Source organism: Papaver somniferum, unplaced genomic scaffold, assembly GCF_003573695.1.
Source record: "Papaver somniferum cultivar HN1 unplaced genomic scaffold, ASM357369v1 unplaced-scaffold_133, whole genome shotgun sequence".
NCBI lineage: Eukaryota > Viridiplantae > Streptophyta > Magnoliopsida > Ranunculales > Papaveraceae > Papaver > Papaver somniferum.
In genome coordinates, this window is record NW_020622492.1 from 5443114 (window position 1) to 5467464 (window position 24351).

Sequence of the window (24351 nt, forward strand, 5' to 3'; positions counted from 1 at the left end):
GTATTCCTGAAACACACTTCATGAGGGATTCAACGGAAACCCTCACTCACTGTTGGCAGCCTTTAGCAAATTAGCACTGAAAATAAGAACGTCGCGATCAATTGGTGGACCCTAACTGGAGATCATATATCTTTCCAGTGGTTACCACATCCTATGCTGGTGCTTCGACAAATCTTCGATGTTAATAAACATATATATTGAAGTACTGAAAGATGCTTCAACCTCCAACCGCAAAGTTATCTGCATAAAACAAAGTCTGAGGAGGTTTTTGTGGTTGTCAAATTCTAATTGGCGTATACGGAGATGACAGGAGGACAAATAACTGTTATATAATTAATGAAATGATCGCCCATGGTGGAGTCATATTTAAAAGTACCTACAACCTAAGCTAAAAAATTAAATGTACATTAGGATTGATTCAGCAAAAAATTAAATGTACATTAGGATTGATTCAGGATTCCCCATTAGATTATATTACATGAAACAAAAAGAAGAAGAAAAATGTATATCGAAGAACTCCACAAATACTCTAATTTATAATAATATAATGAGCAATCTAAGGGATGGTTGACAATACACATTGATATGTTGAGTATGGTTCATGGGAATGGTTGATAAAGAATGCGTAATTTGGGGATACTTATATTAATTGGGGGATATGAATTACTAACCCCATCCAATAGTGTCCGTTAAGGGGTGTTTTTTGGGGGCGGAAATACTAAAATACCATTCCATCTAAATTAAAATTTAAAACTAAAAATCAAATCCTAACAAGTTCTTAAAGATAGGTTAAATTGAATTGTTGTTGAGCAAGAAGAAGAAGAAGAAATGGCTTCATTGAGAAGGTACATACCCGATCATATTTAAAGTGTTGTTGTTTTAAAACTTCTTTTGGGTTAGAATCATAAACTGAAACTTTTCAATTAAGTTTCAATCCACTCATGGCTTATGTTCATGATGAATACCCTACTGTTTTTTTGTGCCGGCATGAATTTTAGGATGAATACCATGCCGATATATGGTGCCGGCATGGTTTTTAGGATGAATACCATGCCGATATCTGGTGCCTGCATGGTTTTTCAGGATGAATACCATGCCGATACTTGCTATTTCAGACAAATTTTCTGTATATTTTTGTCCTCAAACCGGCACAGTACACTTGGGAATCGACCATGTCGGCACTACTGCCGGCATGCTCGATAATGAACTTTCTCTGCCGACAGTGTACTTACAATTTCAAAATTGGGGGATATTGTGTATCGGCATGGTGAAAGTATGAATACCATGCCGATTTTGTCCATGCTGGCATGGTATTCATACTTTTACCATGCCGGCACTAAGTTTTTTCGGCGTAACAATGGCGGATTCGATGAAAAAAACCAAATTTCAATACATTAATACCTATATATGACTAATTGGAGCACTTGTGTATTCAACTTGTTTACTTTCCTGGGTTGGTTCTTAACCTAAACCTTCATAATCATAAATATCTTGATTTAATGTTGTTGCACCAACAAATTCAATGATAATGATTATCAAACTAATCTATTAACTTATCTAATTATATTTAACCACTAAACATTGATTCTCCTTTTTGTCTTTTTCTCTATCCCCCAATAATACAAGTATGCCCCAATTGCGCGTTCTTGATAAAGGTTATTGATATGTATAGCTTATTTTTTGGTTTTCATGACAACAATCCATAGTGTAGAGCTTCAAAATTGCAAACAACATAGATCCTTTAATTAATGATCAAGCAAGTTGTAATCGTCCTTACTTTAGAAAATTAATCTAGTGTTAAATCACAATGCGATTTTTGTAATTACATATGCACCTTTCACTTGTTTAGCGCGCGAAAACGAAATCTTGTGATAAGACCTAAACTGCTGCAAAGCAAAAGAAATAAAAGTAAATATGAAGGCCATCAGATTACATAAATTAAAATTAGTACATTTTCTTTGAGAAATTAATTAGCATGCATTAATTGAATATCTAGAAAAATCCTATATGGACCTCATTTTGAATTTTTATACACAAAATATGTGGATGGTTAAACTTATTTTGGAAAGTGGATTTTTTTTTTGGTGTGGAATACCAACAAAAAAATGAAAGTTCAACGAGTGAGCTCTCTTGTTGTCTACAGATGTTCGTCAATTTTAATATGTCCTATCGGCCTTCTCAGGGAAATGGGTTTTTCTACACAATAAAAGCCACTAAATTCAATAACAAAAGCCAAAATAAAGCAAAAACAGTAAACGAATAATATAAATAGAAAAATGTCAATACCTATAAAAAGGATACAAATAAAACCTTAACAATCCACACAAAGTATAACACTTCCCTTTCAACTCAAACATGAATTTAGACCCGAGTTTCTTTCCTTCATCGGAGCCTAACAAAATGAATTGATGAGAAAGATTACATCTTGTTCGACAACATAAAAAATGTCGCACTTCAAAATGCGTGTATATTCATGGTTAAATAAGCTACCGAAAGAAAAAGAAAATCAATCCAAAATATAGACAAAATATATGATTTTTGTTTACAAAAAGTATGGCCATAAGAATTTAGATACAATATAACTATAATTATCAATTTCAAACTTCCTTAATTTAGATACCATTTTTATAATCCATATTTTTCAACTTCACTTTTGCATTACATATAACTCTAAATTCTGAATATCAATGTTGGGATTTTTTCTTTCCCGTGATGTTATATTACAATGATTGAGCATCATTAGTATGAATTTTGTATTTCACGAATCAATCACTCAAATAATACATTCACATGAAGCTTAAAGGACAGAGTAGTACCTACATTACCTAAACCTGTTGATGTTGAGAAACCCTCACCTATAAAATCCCAAAAGAAGTTTAATCAGTGTGGAGAAATAATTAGAAGAAACATAAATAAGTTGTCGCTAAGAACCTGGTATTGAGAAGATATGAAACCAAAAAGACATAACAACATAATTGAGAACAGTTTCCTGCAAAATAGATCAATGAAGCGTTTCAATATACTAATGAAAATCAGATAAAAAACTAATATGAAAAATTAGGGCTAGGAGAAAACTTGAAACAAATAGATATCAGAGATTTACAAACAGTGAAAAACATTCCTGATTAATATAGGGGAAGAAAACCGCAAAACTCTAGCACAAAAAAAAAGCAACATGAAATCGAAGATATCTTGGCATCATCCTTTGTAGAAGTGAAATCATCTTTTTAAGAATTTCTTCATATCAGCGCTCATGCAATCACATTGCCGCAACCATCATCAATGCCAATTGAATACAACAAAAATTAAATCAAAAAACAGATATATGCACGTAGGAAAGCCGATTTACGTAATCACCATTAAAAATTCATAAAGTTAATTAGTAACCAATAACAAAACATATTAAAAGAGAAAATAAGAAACAATCATACGAGCAAGGTAAATAATAAAATTGAACAAACCTTTAGAAAATGGGTGAAGCAACAATCGTTTTATGCATCAATAAGCCCAGCAGAAAAAAAAAAACAGTTGTGGCGTTTAATTTTGCAACAATATTTATGTATCATTAATAAGATCCGCAAAACACAAAAAGTTAAGGTGTTTGATATCGCAACAAAATTTGGATCATTGAGGGTATACCGTAAAAACAACTAAAATATCAAATAAAAAAATACTAAATTCCAATAAAAAGAAAAAAGAAATAAAATTTTAGTTCTAGAAGAGAGAAGCAACTTGCACGGAAACAAAAGGGTTTGGTGTTGCACGAATGCTTTATATGGCTACCTGCAAAACAAAAAACGGACGCATGTAAGAAAATATAAATTTTAAAAAATTTTCTCTATATAATAACAGAGTTTTTTTAACGCGTTCTCATTCACTGGAGTTCCACATTAATCAGAACTCCACGTTAATTCTCGCTTCTGGTTGATTCTGGCCCCACCATTTATTTATAAAAAAAAAAATCGGGATTTTTTTTTTGCCAATAAATTTTTAACTAAATCTTAAAAAATATTCAAAAATAATCTTGCTTGAAATAGCTAAATTTAGGCCAATAAATTTCAAAGGGAATATTTTGTGACCTAAAATAGCTAAATCTTAAAAATCTCATAACATGCCAAAAAATCCACGATTTCATCATGATAATCAACAAATTAAATCATAAAATCCACAAGTTCATCTTGATAATCAACAGATCAAAACAATTATGTATCACATAATAAATAAATAACGATAAATGTCCAATGTCCGTTTACAGTCTTAGAAAAAAAGAATTTTCCTAATTACAACCCCAAACTATCAATTAAAACTCCAAAATAGAGAAATCGAAAGGAAGAAAAAAAAACTAATTAGCACGGTCGTGGGTACTAACCTTTTGATCCGACGATGAATATCTTTGGCGTGTATTAGGGTGTTAGTCCTCAAGGGAGTTGGGGGAGTTGGGTGTAGTTTGGTTTTTTCCTGTTAGTCGTGGGGGAGTTCAAAGGAGTCTCTCGAAATCTCTGTTAGTCGTGGGAGAGTTTAGAAGAGTCTCCCGAACTCCCTAGAAAACCCTGTTAGTCGTGGGGGAGTTTGAAAGAAACTCTCAAACTCCCTGTTAGTCGTTAAAATTAGAATGCTAGGGAGTTGGTGTTTTGGGGGAGTTATGGGGAGTTCTAGGGAGTTTATAGTGTATTTTTTCCTCACTCCAAATCTCTTAAAAAAGTAGAGATTTCTGGAGAGTCTCTCAAACTCCCCACACTCAAAACACCAAACTCTCTCAAACTCCCCACACTCTCTTACACTCCCTCAAAATCCCCAAGATTCAAAATACATTAAACTCCCCCCAAACTCACTCGTGGACTAACCCCTTTGTCAGTGGTTTGTACATCAGTTAAAAATTTTGTTTGTATTTTGAAAAAATAATTGAGAGCAAAGATTATGATCTAGAAGAAGCTAATACAAAACGAGCATGAAAAACCAAAACAACGAATGTCGTAATTCTAATCAAAATAATCATCCTGATTTAACTGTTACTTTTCTTAGTTTTGCATCTTTTCCATAATTAAAAATAAAATTGTTTAGAATAAAACATGATTCAGATATTTTGTGCGCAAAAATAACTCCATCTACTAATTGCGGCAATATGAAGATATAACTTGGAGTTTCATCAATATTATGATATTATTTCCTGAGTTAAGATTTTTTTATTATTTCGAGATTTTAAGGCATAGTGACTACCAAAATTAGAAAAAAGAATTGATTGAAATAAAAGATATTTTAGATAAGTATGCTTGGTAAAAAAAAATATACTGTAAACACGTGTCAAAAATATATTAGAAAAAATGAAAACTTTAGATGTTGATTAATATAATTTACAAAAGAGAAGTCTTTTATTTTTGGGTTTAAAAGCTCTTATAAAGTTATAAATCGCTGGAGCAAAAGCCAAATCATGTGTTTTCCGTGGCTTCTCTTTCATAGAATTTTACTGATTTTTCTTTTTCTTGCGATGTCTGATTGCGCCCACTGTTTTGTTTTGCAGGGATAATCGAAACTGTTATTGATTGAAATGACGTCTGTTATTGATGTTGTTGCTTCTTTTGCTCCAGCTGGTGTGTATAATAACAGAAAGAAATTAGGGTTTGCTTCTTTTCTCTGTTTTATTTTGATTTTAAAGTTTCTTCTAATTTCTCCTAGACGTTCTTATGTTTACTAATCAAATTTTGGGATTTTATAGGCGAGATTTTTCCAGCATCAGCATGTATAGTTGGGGTTTTCAAAATCATTGTTTCTGTACTTCTCAATCACAAGGTAAAATATATATCCAGGAAAGATTTAGATTTTGATGTGAATTGTGTTTAGCGGCAGAGATCGGATTTTTGCATTTCTTTATACTCCGAAAATCTCATTTTATATACTAGGTACGTGGTTCCTCTCATTTGGAGGACCTAATCTGCAGTTTCCTATGTTTTAGCTTGCACAAGTTATTCGTTATTGGTAATTGCAGTAAAAACAACACCATTTTATATGGGTCATAAGAACACCGCTTTTCTCTTCTAATGGCAATTTTTCGTTCTTTTTTTTGTTATATTATTGTCTAATCAATGATCTGTTCTAGCTTTGCAGGTATCCTCGAATTTGTTAGCCCTGCAAATGTTAATGTGAATGGGATGGCAAATGAAAAGTTATTTCAATAGGATTTCTGATAAAATTTCGCACGGAAGAAATTGGATGATGCCCTGTACTGAAAAGGTGATAAATTTAGACTTTTTGTGGTTTAATTTTTTTTTCCCGACTTATGGATTTCTGCCATTTCATCCTCCTATCAATGGATGAATCAATGCATTTTTACGTTTTAGATTTTTTTTCTTTCGATGGGTTCATTCTTTTGATTATCCTTTTTAGCAGATGTGTTGGTCCTTTTAGCGTGTGATTAAAAGGGTTTGCAATCATCACATAATGGAGCTGAAAGTTCCAACGGAGAGGAACTAATATGCTACGACTGAATTTCTTGGCAAGTTCCTTTTGGATTTTTGGCACCTGTAGCAACACCAACAGTTATACTTCACACAAGCTACTCGATCCATTCATTTGAAAGGATAATGATTCATTTTTAAATAGAAAATATATGCATTTCTTCAATGTGATTTGTGCACACTGTAATCAGAATATTGTGGTCAGTAAACACCTTTCCTCCAGTTTGGTGTATAAAAATGTGTGAATCAGCCATCTGGTATATGGACTTATTTGTAGTTTAATTATATTTTGCAGTCAATCTATTTTATTTTAAGTTTTATACTTTCAGCCACTTTGAAGTAACTATAGAACGTGAAATATTATATTTTGGGGTTTTATTAAATTACCTTATTTTGGAACTGTTGTTTTTATGTTTCATGCTTTGAAAAATCAGCATTATGCTTGGAAGATGACTATACCGCACATGGTGTTTGCCTTGGATGCTATATGGGAACACTTCCAGCATTTGAAATACCTATACCATAATCCAAATTAGAAATTTAAAAGTAACAAATCACCTTGAATGTCCACTTAACGAAATACAAGTCAAGAGTTTTTTTTTTTTTTAATTGAACAACTTATTTTGCTGATAAGTTTCTTGGTCTTCTTTAATTGAATTTGAAATACATAAATTATACTGACATTCCTCCTGATTTTGGTGGGTAGCAGTGGTTTCTGCTTTTGTTGATGGATTGGTGGTGTTGGGGTATCATAGCTGCTGGGTTGGTGATGTAATTGTTTGAGCATTATAATTTAGTTTATATTTATTTTTTTGTTCAATTTCATTTTGGTTTTTTCCTAATTCTGTGTTTAGGTTTTCTTTTTATATGCCAGCAATCTCAAATTCGATCCGGAACAAGGAAACAGTATGCCAACTCAACTAACATCTTATCACTTATGCAGGGACAACCATCTGTTAAAGCCATCGGAAGAGCCTGGTTCGGAGTATCAGACTACTCCATTGATTAACATTAAGGATTTTGCTGTACATTGCAAACAGGTAACAACTTTATTTATATCCCCATTATTAATATGGGTTATTAACTTTTTATTCTGATTCTCACATCACCCATTCCACTTCAGCAAAAAAGCCGAGACTTAAATTAAAGTAGTAATCTTCGTACTCAAAATTAGCAGCAACACTTCAACCATTTTGGTGCCATCAACTGTGTCATCTAGGCTAATCATTTAGCTTCTTCTATTTTGCGCTTTTGTTTGAATTGAAGCCTTAACAAATTGCAAGAAAGATAGTGACATTTTCTCACGTCTGTATGGGCAGGCGTTCTAGCAAGATTGCTGGAAGAAAGGTTACCTTCCTTATCCATGCCATCATATGTCAAATCAGGGTCGTTCCTGAAAAATATTTGCCCCGAAGCAATATTTTTTTTATGTCCCCTAATTCACAGCCCTCTAATAATAACAAAAACCTATATTTTTATATTGATGTCTAAACATAAATCCTACAAAGTTCGTTGAAATACTTCGACCCCTCGTGTAAACACCCCCAAATCTATGTTCTTTTTGGAATTCAGTATATAAATAACCTAGCCTAATCACGACCCTAATTCAAACCACCCAAAAGTTAATTAATCAAAAAATAAAATTGTAATTGTCTCAAAACCCTAAATTCTAGTATTCCAATGGTTTAACAGTTTCAACAAAAAAAAGAAAAAAAGAAAAGAAAAAAAGAAATCAAACGAATTGAAGACCCTCAATAAGGCTAGCTAAGCCCTAAATAACTCTTGATTTAATTATACGAACACAATTAGATAGATCAAAGAAAAATCCCAACATTTTCTAACCAAAATACCCTAACCAACATTCTCATCAATGGTTTAAGATTCATAGAGTACAAGAGGATATAGTCTAGAGATTCACCTTTCTCCCTCTTAAAGATAATGCAAAAGGAAAGAAAAATTGTCTGTTGAAACCTCGAAATCAATTAACGAGTTTAAACACGATTCATCCTTAAGTTTCCAGGTATTTGTATTAATTAAATGTCTGCCCAAATATTTATGTAATTCTTCAATAAGTCCCTAAGTAAACTTTATTATTAAGAATACCCCCTATGTCAAACGAGGCTTTTGTTGCCCCTAGGCCTTGCTGCCCCAAAGTGAGCCTTTCCCTGATTACCCTATGGGGCCGGCCCTGGTCAAATGCTTTATTTATTTGGTAAGATTACTATCCTTTCTATTCGGTGAAAATTTTGAATGAAGAACCAGAATTTTTGCCAGTCAGTTTGCTTCGTTGAGCAGTCGTAAGGGGTTGGTTTTGATAGGATTGTATAGAAGGTGATCATTTTTTTTAGTTTCCTATTCATAGGAGGTATTAACTATTTGAAACATGATAATATTGAAAGATGACTACAGGAAAAAAGCCAAAAGGAGAGTTTTATCCATTTGATCATCTTTTTGAAGGTAGCCTTCGTCGAACTTTAATTTTCATGTTACATCATTAACATATTTCGTACTGAAAGTGTTTTCCTGTGTTAATAGCCCTTAATATATGTGTGAAAATTGATGATCCAGAAGATATGTTATCCGATAGGGCATCAGGAAGGTCAAATGTGCTTGGTTCTGTCAGATATATATGCAACTAAAGAATAGACGTTGCCTAGGATGACACTCTCTACCGGCTCACTGTATTTCCATGGACGAGCCAGGGAAGAGTCTTAGAGTTCAACGCCGGTCTATTAACCCATTAAGATTGTTAAAACAGATTACAAAATGGGACAAGACAACAGTCTACTGGCAGTTATATTGGTGCTCCCTTCGCACCAAAGTATAAGGGGTGTTCTTCCTTTGTTTCTTTCCTTTAATTAGTGTACAACCTTAACTGATAGAATTGCTATGACACCAAGTCCACATGGAGTGTTAAAGATCTTTTCAACCAACGATAGGTTATACCTCATAAAATGATTCAATGCCAAAATATTTTGTACAACTGCACAATGTTGCAGCCCAAGGTGACTTGAGGAAGGAAAGTAAGAAACCGAATTAAATGGGAGAACCGACAGCTGGAATCCTATGAAGAATTAAGATGAATTAAGTTTGATATTCAACATGAAAAGTCCATTCTCTAAATGGGAGAACCGACAGCTGCAATCCTGTATAAAATTTTATGCAGCTCATCCTGAAGTAATCTTTATGCTTGGATTCTTTCATGGTATGTGGGCACTACCGAAAGAATATGGTCATCCACAATTACACAAAGAGAGGACCACAATTGTGTGTCATGCTAATGCCAATAAGTGATGCTTGAAAATTACGAATTCAACATTGATGAGAACATTGCTGATAAAAAATAACATTAATGAAACGTTAGCATATGAAAGTTAAGAAAATTTTGTAGGTGTCTATCTTTCAAAGATAGTCGCACTTGTAGTTGTCACCCCCGCCGTACTGCAAATATCAAATCTTTCAAAGATAGTCGGATCTAATAACGGGTACCCGATCGAGAACTTTCAAACAAAAAGGAATGAAAATTAAGATGAGTGGCAAATAGAAAAAATATGGGTGGTAAATAGGTGGAACCTATAACATTGAGAGCCGATTTTACAGGGGTTCTTATGCAATATTGTAACTCTTTTCCCTCCTTCAGTTTTACAAGAGTCCTGGAAACAACAAAAGAAAAACTGAAGCCATATAATGGTTGAGACCATTGAACAAGAAATAAAGGAGACCACAAAGTCCATTTGCACCAGATATGGCAAGTGGAGTAGCTGTAGAAAGTCAGAGCACTCAGAAGGTGGGTAAAAAGATCATTGAACAAAGAAAAATATTTCCAATTCACCGTGATTTTATTCCAAAAAAAATGTGAGCGGTTGCTATTATGTTTTCTTGATTACTATCGTTCTTTAAAAACAAACTAACCAATAAGTTAAAAAAATAAAGAGGGGAATAAACGCATATAGTTATCTCAAAACTCGATATGAAATTCTCAAGGAATAACTTAAAGAGCTAAATGTAGTAGTCATGTCAAATAAAATATGAAATTCCAACTTACCGATCAAATACACATAATTGCGGTTATCAAAACAATGAAAATATTCCACTGTATAAGTTTAGTTTCATTTATTTGTAAAATATCATAATGCGCTATACAAACAGTATTTTATAATTATATTTTTATTTTGTTCCCTTATTGTACTCCTAATATAATTTTTGATTTCCATGTTATTTTAGGCCTAATATAATTTTTAATTTCCATAGGGAAATAATTTTTAGGTTTGTGTGGGGGAAAAAAACTGAAAAAAGACTATTAAGCTAACAATGAAAAGCCATGCTCGAACCCATTTGCATCAAATGCCTAAGAATCACATGATATAATCAAGATCGGTGAATTTTAAAGAATAAAGTGGTTGAATGTGCTTTTGTTTTTTGTTTAAAATTATGATGAATCGTGATCTCAATTACACTTATGCTGATGAAGTAAAAGCATATGAAAATTGGTAGACCGAAAGGAAAGAGTATATAGAAAAACAAAGCCATGAACGGTATAGATTTTAATCAATTTATGAAGCTATGACAAGTGTTATGAGGTTAAAGTATCTTTAGGGTCATGAGTTTATTGTTTTATCAATTTTTTTATTAATATTATTTGTTTCATCCACTCTATAGAAATTTTAATGGCCGCAAATAAATTTATATCTATGAAATTATTGGTTTATGGTAGCTTTGTCCATAAATTATTGTATACTTAAACTAATCCTATGTATCTAAAATCTGCTCCTATAATTCACAATCGCCGGTTTAGCTTTGATCTAAGCTACGAAGAATATAAATCATTATTTGGTTTCACATATTTAAATCTGTTCTGGAGATACTAAAAGTGGGGCGCTGCTACACTTATCGATGCCAAATCCCGCAAAACGTCCCGATTGGGGAATGAACGCACGAGACCAAAACTCTAAACACTTGGATTGGTAAAGGGCATTTGTGGGACCCAGGACCAAAAATCGGGAGTACGGCTTGGTCAAATAATCATTTCCGCTAAAAAAAGGAACCACTCTGACATCCAAATCTGGGCTCGATATTAGAAAGTATGTCTCACCTCCCCCTCACACGCTATTAAGAGCATCTCCAGTGAGACTTTGAAGAATTCCTATATTTTAGGCCACGTAGGATTTTTTGTGTTTTTTAAAAAAAATGTCTCCAATGGAAACTTTAAAGATGAACATAAGAATGATGTGTTAGGTAGTTATCTCACATCCTCTACTCCATCCTACGGTTTTAGAGGTTTTCTTAAAGGATATAAACATCCTATTCATCAAAATCTAAGGTTATCAACTAAGTAGTTAAATGTTTAAGTTTCCAATCAACGGTTTAAAAAGTTTTCAACTAATAGATTTGGTTTATGGTTGGAGATGGATTGTTTTTGACATCTTTAAATCAGAGAAATTTTATCTTACATTCATAAAGAAGCCTTTCTACTTATGATGCACACCAAGTTACCATTGGAGATGCTCTAAGCAGTAATTTATTTTAGCGAGACACCAACCCCGTGCTAGAAATCAAAGCCGAAGAGAGAAGCGGTGTCCAAAAGATGGATTTACCTTTTGTTTGAAAGCTTTATATAGGGATACCGAATATATTAGTAATATGATTGTATTTTACCATTTAAAATATCTCGACTATCTAAAAAAACTAACAAATAAAATCAGCTTGATTATTAAGTCGTTAACAAAAATAATAATTATTCATTTATTTTGGTAATATATCTTCTTTTTGCAAAAAAATACCAGATTTTGTTAGGGGGATATATATACATCCCGTATTTTGAACTTTCAACCAAAATACTCGAAATACAAATGTAAATCTTATTTTTTTAGATACTCGAAAATATAAATATTAATTTCGGATATTAATTGATATAATAATTTTTATATTTTTTACCCTATAAAAGGTCCAAAAATAAAATATATGACTTTTTTACCTCATAGATTTTTTGGATTTTTACCATAATAATCTGAATTAATATAATATTTTTTTTTTTTTGGAAATACTCGAAACTAATATAGTAATTTTTAGATTTTTTTACCTTATAGATCCACAAAATATAAATATGATTTTTTTTACCCCATAAATATGCTTGGATTTTTTAGATTTTTATCATAAATGCCCGAAATTAATATAGAAATTCTTTCTATATTTTTGTATTTTAACATTAATACTCTAAATTAATATAGTCATTTTTAGTTTTTTTTCCTTAGAAACGATCCAAAACATATAGATATAAATTTTTTTATCTTATGAATATGTTTACTCGATTTTTTTGATTTTTATTATAAATGTTCGAAACTAATATAATATTTTTTTTGTATTTTTTGGATTTTTATCATAAATACAAGAAATTAATGTAGTAACTTTTTTAGAAAAATTCGACGGGCATGATTTAAAAAAAATCGTGTAAACTTAGAGCTGTCAAACGGGCAAGCTAGGGTCAACCCGGCCCTAGCTTGCCAACCCGTACTAGGGTTAGGGTCAACCCTAGCCCTAGTACTATTCACGAACAAGCTCAAAACCCCAACCCTAGCCCTAGACGGGTCAACCCTGACGGGTTGGCGGGTTGGCTTGTTAATGTTCTCAATTTAAAAATTAAATTTAAAATTTAGGATTGTTTAGGATTATTCATTTAGTAAAGGTCGAACCTAGGTCAATTTGGTGTTTAACTAAAATCCCCACCACTGAGTTGTAAAGTGGACGTTTTTATTGCCACTTAATCAACGATATAGCCGGTTACGACGCTTTAGTTTTCTTAGGCAGAGAACCCTAACATCAACTAAGCATTTTACTTTTTTTTTTTTTATCATTTTATAAGTTTAAATTAATGTGAGTAAGACTAACTCACTGTTTAAATTATGCTAGTCCTTTTATCAATTTAGGACATCCCGAATAAATATGTGATTGATGAATCTAAGTTGTAATTTAATTTATTGATTGATTATTTAAAATCTAAAAATTGTTATATTTGTTTGGGTAGATCCAAAATTAGCTTTATTTATTGATTTAAAATTAACTAATTCTAATATATGTTTGCAAATCATGGATTTTAAAGAGTTGGTGGGATTGAGGGATATATTTATTAATTTTGACGGGTTGACGGGTAACCCGCGGGTTGGCCCTAGCCCGGCTTGTTTTCTAGTAGGGTTGTATATGCCAACCCTAACCCGGCCCGTTTAGACAACAAGCCAAGCCGGGCAGGGTTGAAACAAGCCGGGTTAGGGTCAACCCGCAAGCCGGGTTATAAATTGACAGCTCTATGTAAACTCGGTGTAATTATATGCAATAATTATATAATATTATAGTGAGCAATCTAAGGGATGGTTGATAATATACATTGATATGTTGAGTATGGTTCATGGCAATGGTTGATAAAGAACGCGCAATTGGGGAATACTTATATTAATTGGGGGATATGAATTACTAACCCCATCCAATAGTGTCCGTTAAGGGGTGTTTTTTGGGGGCGGAAATACTAAAATACCCTTCCATCTAAATTAAAATTTAAAACTAAAAATCTACATAAAAATCAAATCCTAACAAGTTCTTAAAGATAGGTTAAATTGAATTGTTGTTGAGCAAGAAGAATAAAAAGAAGAAATGGCTTCATCGAGAAGGTACATGATACCCGATCATATTTAAAGTATTGTTGTTGTTTTAAAACTTTGTTTGGGTTAGAATCATAAACTGAAACTTTTCGATTTCAGTTTCAATCCACTCATGGCTTGTGTTCATGATGAATACCCTACTGTTTTTTATGCCGGCATGGATTTTAGGATGAATACCATGCCGATATATGGTGCCAGCATGGTTTTTAGGATGAATACCATGCCGATATCTGGTGTCTGCATGGTTTTTAAGGATGAATACCATGCCGATACTTGCTATTTCAGACAGATTTTCTGTATGGTTTTGTCCTCAAACCGGCACGGTACACTTGGGAATCGGCCATGTCGGCACTACTACCGACATGCTCGATAATGAACTTTCTCTGCCAGTAGTGTACTTACAATTTCAAATTGAGGGGATATTGTGTATCGGCATGGTGAAAGTATGAATACCATGTCGATTTTGTCCCAACCGGCATGGTATTCATACTTTTACCATGCCGGCACTAAGTTTTTCTGGCGTAACAATGGCGGATTCGATGAAAAAAAAATCAAATTTCAATACATTAATACCTATATTGACTAATTGGAGCACTTGTATATTCAGCTTGTTTACTTTCCTGGGTTGGTTCTTAACCTAAACCTTCATGATCATAAATATCTTGATTTAATGTTGTTGAATCAACAAATTCAATGATAATGATTTATTCTAATGATTATCAAACTAATCTATTAACTTATCTAATTATATTTAACCACTAAACATTGATTCCCGTTTTTTTCTTTCTTCTCTATCCCCCAATTAATATAAGTATCCTCCAATTGCGCGTTCTTGATAAAGGTTATTGATATGTATAGCTTATTTTTTGGTTTTCATGACAAAAATCCATAGTGTAGAGCTTCAAAATTGCAAACAACATAGATCCTGTAATTAATGATCAAGCAAGTTGTAATCGTCCTTACTTTAGAAAATTAAGCTAGTGTTAAATCACAATGCGATTTTTGTAATTACATATGCACCTTTCACTTGTTTAGCGCGCGAAAACGAAATCTTGTGATAAGACCTAAACTGCTGCAAAGCAAAAGAAATAAGAGTAAATATGAAGGCCATCAAATTACATAAATTAAAATTAGTACATTTTCTTTGAGGAATTAATTAGCATGCACTAATTGAATATCTAGAAAAATCCTATATGGACCTCATTTTGAATTTTGATACACCAATTATGTGGATGGTTAAATTTATTTTGAAAAGTGGATTTTTATTTTGGTGTGGAATGCCAACAAAAAAATGGAAGTTCAAGGAGTGAACTCTCTTGTTGTCTACAGATGTTCGTCAGTTTTAATATGTCCTATCGGCCTTCTCAGGGAATTGGGTTTTTCTACACAATAAAATCCACTAAATTCAATAACAAAAGCCAAAATGAAGTAAAAACTGTAAACGAATAATATAAATAGAAAAATGTCAATACCTATAAAAAAGGATACAAATAAAACCTTAACAATCCATACAAAGTATAACACTTCCCTTTCAACTCAAACATGAATTTAGACCCGAGTTTCTTTCCTTCATCGGAGCCTAACAAAATGAATTGATGACAAAGATTACATCTTGTTCGACAACATAAAAAATGTCGCACTTCCAAATGCGTATATCTTCATGGTTAAACAAGCTACCGAAAGAAAAAGAAAATCAATCCAAAATATAGGCAAAATTATATGATTTTTGTTTACAAAAGTATGGACGTAAGAATTTAGATACAACGTAACTATAATTCTCAATTTCAAACTTCCTTAATTTAGATACCATGTTTATAATCCACATTTTTCAACTTCACTTTTGCATTACACATAACTCTAAATTCTGAATATCAATGTTGAGCTTTTTTCTTTCCCGTGATGTTATATTACAATGATTGAGCATCATTAGTACGAATCTTGTATTTCATGAATCAATCACTCAAATAATACCTTCATATGAAACTTAAAGGACAGAGTAGTACCTACATTACCTAAACCTGTTGATGTTGAGAAACCCTCACCTATAAAATCCCAAAAGAAGTTTAATCAGTGTGGAGAAGTAATTAGAAGAAACATAAATAAGTTGTCGCTAAGAACCTGAGATTGATAAGATATGAAACCAAAATGAAATAACAACATAATTGAGAACAGTTTCCTGCAAAATAGAGCAATGGAGCGTTTCAATATACTAATGAAAATCAGATAAGAAACTAATATGAAAAATTAGGGAAAGGATAAGACTTGAAACAAATAGATATCATAGATTTACAAACAGTGAAAAACATTCCTGATTAATATAGGGGAAGAAAACCGCAAAACTCTAGCACAAAAAAAAAGCAACCTGAAATCGAAGATATCTTGGCATCATCGTTTATAGAAGTGAAATCATCTTTTTAAGAATTTCTTCATATCAGCGCTCATGCAATCGCATTGCCGCAACCATCATCAATGCCAATTGAATACAACAAAAATTAGATAAAAAAACAGATATATGCACGTAGGAAAGCCGATTTACGTAATCACCAATAAAAATTCATAGAGTTAATTAGTAACCAACAACAAAACATATTAAAAGAGAAAATAAGAAACAATCATATGAAAAAGGTAAATAATAAAATTGAACAAACCTTTAGAAAATGGGTGAAGCAACAATCGTTTTATGCATCAATAAGCCCAGCAAAAAAAAAAAAACAATTATGGCGTTTAATTTTGCAACAATATTTATGCATCATCAATAAGATCCGCAAAACACAAAAAGTTATGATATTTGATATCGCAACGAAATTTCGAACATTGAGGGTATACCGTAAAAACAGCTAAAATATCAAATAAAAAAATACTAAATTCCAATAAAAATAAAATAAAAGAAAATTTTAATTCTAGAAGAGAGAAGCAACTTGCACGGAAACAAAAGGGTTTGGTGTTGCACAAATGCTTTATATGGCTACCTGCAAAACAAAAAACGGGCGCATGTAAGAAAATATAAATTAAAAATATATTCCTAGAAATCAAAGCTGAAGAGAGAAGTGGTGTCCAAAAGATGGATTTACCTTTTGTTTGAAAGCTTTATATAGGGATACCGAATCTATTACTTAATATGATTGTATTTTACCATTTAAAATATCTTGACTTTCTAAAAAAACTACAAATAAAATCGGCTTGATTATTAAGTCAAAATACCAGATTTTGATAAAAAAACCAAAAAAAAAGTTGTTCATGTATTTTGATAATATATCTTGTTTTTGCAAAAAAAATACCAGATTTTGTTAGGGGGATATATATACATCCCGTATTTTGAATTTTTAATCAAAAATACTCGAAATACAAATATAAATCTGATTTTTTTAGATACTCGAAAATATAAATATTAATTTTGGATATTGATTGATATACTAATTTTTATATTTTTTACCCTATAAAAGATCCAAAAATAAAATATATGATTTTTTTACCTCATAGATTTTTTGTATTTTTATCATAATAATCTGAAATTAATATAGTATTTTTTTTATTTTTTGGAAATACTCGAAACTAATATAGCAATTTTTAGATTTACCTTATAGATTCAAAAAATATAAATCTGTTTTTTTTACCCCATAAATATGCTTGGATTTTTTAGATTTTTATCATAAATGCTCGAAATTAGTATAGAAATTCTTTCTATATTTTGTATTTTTATCATTGATACTCTAAATTAATATAGTCATTTTTCGTTTTTTATTTTTTCCTTACAAACGATCCAAAACATATAGGTATAATTTTTTTATCTTATAAATATGTTTACTCGATCTTTTAGATTTTTATTATAAATGTTCGAAACTAATATAATATTTTTTTGTATTTTCTGGATTTTTATCATAAATACGCGAAATTAATGTAGTAACTTTTTTAGAAAAAATCGACGGGCATGATTTTAAAAAAATCATGTAAACTCGGTGTAATTATATGCAATAATTTCATAATAATGTAGTGAGCAATCTAGGGGATGGTTGATAATATATATTGATATGTTTAGTATAGGTTCATGGCAATGGTTGATAAAGGTCATTGATATGTATAGCTATTTTTTTTTGGTTTTCATGTATACCCTTAAAATTGCAAACAACATAGATCCTGTAATTAATGATCAAGCAAGTTGCAAGCGTCCTTACATTAGAAAATTAAGCTAGTGTTAAATCACAATGGGATTTTTGGAATTACATATGCACCTTTCACTTGTTTAGCGTGCGGAAACAAAATCTTGTGATAAGACCTAAACTGCTGCAAAGCAAAAGAAATAAGAGTAAATATGAAGACCATCAGATTACATAAATTAAAATTAGTATATTTTCTTTGAGAAATTAATTAGCATGCATTAATTGAATATCTAGAAAAACCCTATATGGAACTTGTTGATACATGAAAAATAGTACCCCTTAACGGGTTTGAGGTGCCCCCAAAGGGGAAGGCAAACCTAAGAAAGAATGAGGACTTGGGGACTAAAGCCCAATTCCAATAAGAAAATACCCATGAAACAAGAGGGATAAGGAAGGGATTAATGAAGAAGGAGGAGGTTATATTAAGGAGGGAATGACATTAGTAGTAATTAAGGAGGTTTAAGACATGTGTCATAAAAGGAGGGGCTTTTATAAAGTCTATATAAGGAAGGAAAAGGTACAATGGAAAGATAACTCTCTCTCTTAGCATTCCTAGTAAATGAGGTTTTTTTTTTGATAAGTCCAAAATGTATTAATAAATAGCAAAATTACAAAACAAAAAAAGCAGCAAGAAAAGAGGCCAGAAAAACCTCAAAAACTTACTACTTATTTGAAACGAAAATAAGATACATTTGGGTATTCAACAGAATTTGAAAAATCTGGTCTTCCAATATAATGTCTTCCTTCCTCATTAGGAAGAGCACAACCTCTTTTTGCCATATTATCCGCTGCAAAGTTAGCCTCTCTATAAGTGTGAACAAACCGAATAGCCTCATAATTAGAAGAATCTTCCCTCCATAGTTGCCAAACAAACCAAGGAAGAGATGAAGTGGTAAAATCCATAACCACACTCATCAAATCTGAACTAATACAAACTCTCAAGTGCCCCAATTGAACCGCCCATTCCATCCCAATAATAATACCAAAGATCCCAGCTAGGTAATTGGTGGTTATACCCAAACCAATACTTATTGCACCAACAACATTAGACTCATTATCCCTTGCAACCACTCCCGCTCCAGCCACACCCGAATTCCCGCGAGCTGCGCCATCACAACAAAGCAACAGCTCACTCACTTCTGGTGGAGACCACCTGTATTCAACCGGTTCCAGCATCTTCACCTATCTATGGGAGACTTTGAAAAAGTCCAGAACTTTTAAGTCCTCCACGGTATTATGCATACGACCTTTGAGCCTCCTTGAGTAATCCTGCACTTGGTTAAAAACGCTTTTCTGAAAGAAATTCCAACTAACCCTTTTGTTTTCATAAATAAACCGGTTGCGTGTTTGCCACAGTTCTGACCTGACCAAAACAGAAAGCAACCAAAGCTTTTTAATCATTTCGCTCCTATCCCGTGTAGCCTTGAAAGCAGTACAAAGATTAAGGTGCGAATGCAATCCAAAAATTCCAGAAATCCAGTTTCACGCCTTCTCTGCAAAGGCACACTGCCATAACAAATGATCTAACGTTTCTTCTTCTTTATTACATAAACAACATTTGTTCACAACTTGGATTTTAAATCTGCTTTTAACCTTATCAAGAGTAGCGTAGGCTCCTCTTAGAATTTTCCAATTTCTCGCGGCCAAGGCAGGGTGCACAGAAGGCCTCCATAATAAGTTCACTCCTTCCAGATTTGCATATTTCTTGCGAATTAATGATTTCGCAGAACTGACAGTAAAACAGCCTGTGTAATTGGGTTTCGAAACCCTGCAGTCTGCACCATTCAAAGGCCTAGGCAGATCAGCCTCAACAAAACCAGCAACTAACAAAGTATTACGACAGTCATCATTCAAATTCTAGACTCCTTCATTCAGCATATCCCCCACCAAAACAACACGATCCAGGGAAAAGTATTCAAGTAACTCAGCAATAGCTACATCCCCCAACCAAACATCATAGTAAAGAGAAGAATTACAACCATCACCAATTAAAACCTTAGAATTCTCCTCCATCAAAGAGTAAACCTATTTAATACCAGGAAGAATGGAAGATTTCACATAAGAAACCAACTTTCCATTTCTCATAAAAAATTTAGCCCGAAGAAAATGAGTGCAAACCATATTAGTGCGAATTTTCCACCAAAGACTCATAAAAAGAGCTTTATTCATAACACTCAACTGAGTTATACCCAAACCACCTTCCACATAAGGAGCACAAATCTTGTTATAAGCCACCACAAAGGACCTACTCACTTTTGAATCGCCATACCATAAAAATTTTCGGATGGCAACTTCACACTCATGGACAAATTTTCTTGGCCACTTATAAGCAACCATATTATGAATCGAATAGCTAGCAATCACAGATTTCACCAACACCACTCTATCTTGAAAAGAAAGCATCCTTCCCTTCCAACCAGCTAGTTGGTCATTGATCTTCTCAATAAAATTGGAAACATGATGATATATAATGGCACCAGGCATAACCTTAACCCCTAAATACCTACCCGGAAAAACAACAGTAGGCATCCCCAAAAATTCAGAAATAGTTGCTCTCCTATTCAATGAACCACCACCATAGTAGAGTTTGCTCTTCTCTCTACTAACTGTTTCACCCGAAGCACTTTGATATGAACTCAACAAATAAACCAGATTTCTCAAACTCTTCATGTTACCATTACAGAAAATCATAATGTCATCAGAAAAAAAGAGATGAGTAGGAGCAATACCTTTTCTATTAACCATATGAGTCATCTTGCCCTCACGAAAGAGTTTCGTGATATTCCTACTTAAGACATCCTCAATCAACACAAAAATAAGAGGCGACAATGGATCACCCTGACGAAGCCCTCTATCAATACTGAAGAAACCTCACAGACTACCATTGACAAGAGCCAAAATTCTAGCAGACTTGAGAATTTGGAGAATCCAGTCACAGCAACTCTCAGAAAATCAATATTTTCTAAACACCTCCAAGATAAAAGTACAACTAACCGTGTCAAAATCCTGAGTTATATCGAGCTTTAACCCAACATTACCATCCTTCCGCTTAATCTGCGTTTCAATCACCATCTCTGAAGCTAGACTAATATTTTCATGGATATTTCTCCTTTCATAAATTCCAATTGCTCCTTAGAAATCAAGTTATCCAAAACACTACCAAGCCTCGTAGCTAAAATCTTAGTAAAAATCTTAAAAAAGAAGTTACTAAGACCAGTCGGCCTAAAGTTTGGAAGAGTATTTGCACCTCTCTCTTTAGGCAAAAGCATGAGAAAGCTAGAATTCACACCGTGAGGAATGAATTTATTAGACCAACAAAAAAGAATAGCATTAACCAAATCCTCCCGGATAATCTCCCAACAATGTCTATAGAAAAAACTAGCAAACCCATCCGGTACAGGAGCACTATCCGCACCCAAATCAAAAACTGCTACATGAATCTCTTCAATTGAGGGAAACTGATCCATTCTAGCACTATCCTCTAGAGAAATACTATTATGATCAATATTGAAAAGAGCCTCAACTGGAACTGAATTATCTCCATTAAACTTCGCCTCATTATAATCAATAATAATGTTTCGAATCTGATCACAATCAGTCACCGTCACCCTATTAGCATCCACCAATTCCGAAATATTACTACTCCTACAAATACGAATGAAATTATGAAAGAAACTAGAATTACTAGTCCCTTCAACTAACCACTGATTTATGGATTTTTGCTTCAATATAATGACTTGTTACATTCTAATATCATTAACTTCCACTGCCACACTCCTCATCAAATTCAACTTGTCCACATCCGAAGGGTCTTCATCAGATAAACACATTGAACTTTCAAGTCTAAGCTGAGCCTGTTTCAGCCTAACATTAACATTACCAGAAACTTCTTGATTCCACAACTTCATTGCCATTTTAAAATGCTTTAGCTTTTGAGGATATATAAAGGCCGGTGAGCCCATAAAAGGTTCCTTCCAACTATCTTCAACCATACGCATAAAATCAGGATGCCCAAACCACATTTTTTGAAATCGAAAAGGCGCTCTTCTTGGTCTCGTATTAACAAACAGAAAACCAATAAGAGGAGAATGATCGGAAACTTCCCTAGGAAGAGCTTTACACCGCCAATTCTCAAAACGATTCAACCAAAACTCATTAATCACCGCCCTGTTAAGACTACTAATAATTATTTGAACTCCAGATTGCATGTTAGACCAAGTAAACTTACAACCCAAATATTCCGCTTCAAAAAGGCCATTGTCATCCAACCAATCAAAAAATTCATTCACTACTGCCGTTCTAGGAGTCACACCACCCTTTTTCTCTTCATTATGAAGTACACAATTAAAGTCCCCAATTGTCAGCCATGGCACTTGAAGGGCTCCCATATCTAACTGTTTCCAAAGATTTCTCCTAGTAGTTTGCACTGAGCTAGCATGCACGAGAGAAATATGAACACCATCAACACTAATGGTAATAGCCTGTTTAGAACAATTCACCACCACCGGATCAGCAACATTCAAAGACCACATCACCCACAAATTACCAACACACGTATCTGTAGAGTTATGAATAATCGAACTACTAAAACCATCAATACGAAATCTTCGTACAGACCTTGAAGAAACTGACACTCTTGGCTCAGCAATACCAATTATATCAGGTTTAAAGTCCTTAACTAATTCTCTAAGTTTACCTTGTGCTTCATCACGCACAATCCCATTTATGTTCCAAAAGAGAACTCTCACTGGGAAACAACTTTGGGAGTGTTATTTATCTTAACTCTCTGAGCCAACCTAGTAGAATCAGTCTTCTGCCCTCCGTTTCCAGGTTTAATCCTAGAACCAGCAACACTTTTATTATTACTGTCAATCAAAGCTGTGTTTCCAGAATTCCGAGAACCACCTATATTATGTGCCATAATAACTGGTGTCCTAGAAGTCCACATACCAGAATTTTGATCAAACAAAGGAGTTGGTCCATCTCGTATACTTTCTTGAACACTAGACCATCAGTAACAGAGTTTTCATCATTCAAACCTAGTTCAGCATTCAATTCCTCAAACTAATTTGGCGAAACAATGTTTTATCGAACAAAAAGGTCATCGGTTAAAGGAGTGTCGGATAAGTTAGCAGCTATCCTATCAACAATTGAATTCCCACTCTCCCACGCTTCAAAATTCAGTGTTGACTTAGAACTAGGCGTATCTCTAGTATCTAAAACTATTTTTGCCTCTGCTCTTTGTCTAGTTCTTTCCAATTCAACATAGGCAGAGCGAAAGATAGCTTCAGACTTGGGTAACTCATCCTGCAACTGTTTTGCTATAGCCACTTGAACACTCCCCGATAACACCTCACCTTCCTCAAGACCAATGAACAGAGTTAGCGTTTGCATGCTGGCCATATACATCAGAAATCCTATTCCCATTAGGAACGTTATTGACATTGGCACGCTGGCCATTACCCAAAGTAACTTGGCTTCCATTAGGTAAACTTCTTACAATCTCAGGCACAACCGGTATGACATGAGCTGTCTTTCCTTTCTTACATCGGGCTTCTTTCCAATCATTCCCAGCACCAACAGCATTATTACCACGTGCATCTTGTGTGATAACCAAATTACTACCCTGTTGCAGTGATGCTGAAGCCTGCTTCTGCGCATTACCAGCAGTATTCTTATGTTTCTTTTTACATTCAGAATCAACATGACCAATAATCTTACACTTAATGAAGAATTTAGGTCTTTTTTGAATCTCGATAGGTTGCCAGAAATCACGACCCCCAATAGTAATATGAATGCCATCAGTATCTAGTTCAACAAAGTTAATATCAATGAGAACTGAAGCGTAATACCCATATTCATGATCCAATGTACGCTTGTCAACAAAAATTGGAGTACCAAGGGATTTACCAAACGCCAACAACGTTTTCTCAATCCAAAATTCAACAGGCAAGCCAGGAAACTTAACCCATACCGTAGCATGATAAGTATTGTGTTTATCCGCATCAAAACCTGGAAACCATTCCATTAAATTAAGCTTTTGCTGATCAAACATCCACACCTCAACATTAAGAATCTTATCTCTATTTTCCT

General features: G+C 33.3%; 2 long non-coding RNA genes across 3 annotated transcripts; one reads left to right on the top strand and one right to left on the bottom strand.

Annotated features, from left to right (window-relative positions):
* Positions 1-1703: 1703 nt before the first annotated feature.
* On the bottom strand, positions 1704-3755 carry LOC113333494. Its single transcript, XR_003352066.1, has 2 exons — positions 2932-3755; positions 1704-2855 (listed from the first exon to the last, which is right to left on the bottom strand). It is a non-coding gene; the product is annotated as an uncharacterized LOC113333494 (long non-coding RNA).
* Positions 3756-5366: 1611 nt separating this feature from the next.
* LOC113333760 lies at positions 5367-6774 on the top strand. 2 transcript variants are annotated; one of them, XR_003352325.1, is made up of 5 exons: positions 5367-5430; positions 5519-5616; positions 5714-5787; positions 6103-6228; positions 6385-6774. It is a non-coding gene; the product is annotated as an uncharacterized LOC113333760 (long non-coding RNA). The 2 variants fall into 2 exon arrangements; XR_003352324.1 differs by having other exon boundaries at positions 5373-5616.
* Positions 6775-24351: the final 17577 nt, after the last annotated feature.